Here is a 212-nt window from a genome sequence, read left to right on the forward strand (position 1 = left end):
CTGTCCATGCAGACATGCAAAATTAGTGACTCAGTGGTGCTTTATTTGTTTTTCCACTGTCAAGGAAATACTGATTTTTATTCAACACTGATTTGGGATTCTATGACAGTGGCTCTTCCAAAACTGGCTGAAGGTGCTTCTTGCATACTCTCCTCCCACTCTAATGGGGCAATGCAAAATCAGTATAATGGAAGGAATGCCAGAGTAGGGAA

The 212-nt window shown here is 41.5% G+C and overlaps 1 protein-coding gene across 1 annotated transcript in view; it reads left to right on the plus strand.

Annotated features, from left to right (window-relative positions):
• LOC103802675 (WD repeat-containing protein 19-like) overlaps nucleotides 1-212 on the plus strand; it is a gene marked incomplete at both ends in the record, with an annotated part of 14,778 nt that overhangs the window by 13,458 nt on the left and 1,108 nt on the right. The window lies entirely within an intron of this gene.

This window comes from Acanthisitta chloris, unplaced genomic scaffold, assembly GCF_000695815.1.
Source record: "Acanthisitta chloris isolate BGI_N310 unplaced genomic scaffold, ASM69581v1 scaffold2905, whole genome shotgun sequence".
Taxonomy (NCBI): Eukaryota; Metazoa; Chordata; class Aves; order Passeriformes; family Acanthisittidae; genus Acanthisitta; species Acanthisitta chloris.